Source organism: Hyalella azteca, unplaced genomic scaffold, assembly GCF_000764305.2.
Source record: "Hyalella azteca isolate HAZT.00-mixed unplaced genomic scaffold, Hazt_2.0.2 contig13692, whole genome shotgun sequence".
Taxonomy (NCBI): domain Eukaryota; kingdom Metazoa; phylum Arthropoda; class Malacostraca; order Amphipoda; family Hyalellidae; genus Hyalella; species Hyalella azteca.
The window spans coordinates 228,452-229,306 of NW_025943604.1; the positions used below are offsets into that span (position 1 = coordinate 228,452).

The 855-nt window shown below is 40.1% G+C and overlaps 1 non-coding gene across 1 annotated transcript; it reads right to left on the minus strand.

The window, feature by feature from the left end:
* Window positions 1-456: 456 nt before the first annotated feature.
* Trnah-gug lies at window positions 457-528 on the minus strand. The gene has a single exon. It is a non-coding gene; the product is annotated as a tRNA-His (tRNA).
* Window positions 529-855: the final 327 nt, after the last annotated feature.

Here is an 855-nt window from a genome sequence, read left to right on the forward strand (position 1 = left end):
TTGCTATTGTTTGTGCTGGATGTTTTATGTTACTCTTGGTATGCTATTTTTGGTGCCGGATGTTGCTTGCATGTTACTGTTGTTTGTTTGTTCTGGTGCTGGATGTTGCAAGTTGTTGATGCTGGATGTTTTATGTTGATGTTGCTGAATGTTCTATGTTGAAGTTGCTGAATGCTCTACGTTGCTGTTGCTAGATATTGCTTTTTGGAGACGAATATTGTCGTTTGTTGCCTTTGTGTGGTAGTCTCGTGTTGCGTGGCAGCTGTTATAGCCTCATGCAGCCGGGGCTATTGTTGCGAGGGTTTTAACTGGAATAACAACGGCTTGTCGCTAAAATATGACTGTTACTTCTACTATTTAAGTCCTAATATAATACGTGCAATCCTGGGATCGGCAGGAATGGTGGTGGTCCAATACCACGCCCTCGTCAAACCCATTTATAAAAGATACACCCATTGCCGTGACCAGGATTCGAACCTGGGTTATTGCGGCCACAACGCAATGTACTAACCACTATACGATCACGGCCATTCGGGGACGAGTTGGACGCGCGGCCGCTGTTGTCATAGCTCTTTTTGACTCACGGCGTAATATAGAGACAGCGTTTTTAAAATTAATTATTATTAATATTAATTAGGAATAGAAAACAACTTGAAATTCTTCATGATTGAGACGATACAGGTAAATTTTAGAGTAAAATGAATGAGTGAAACATCGAGCCAACTGAACTCTTTAACATATTAACTTGAAGAAAAACTTGGTGAGAATAACGACGAATACTCTTGAACGTGTGTTTAATTGTCAAAATTCTGATCCTATACTAAATACTCTGAATAGCAGATGAATAAAAGGGGC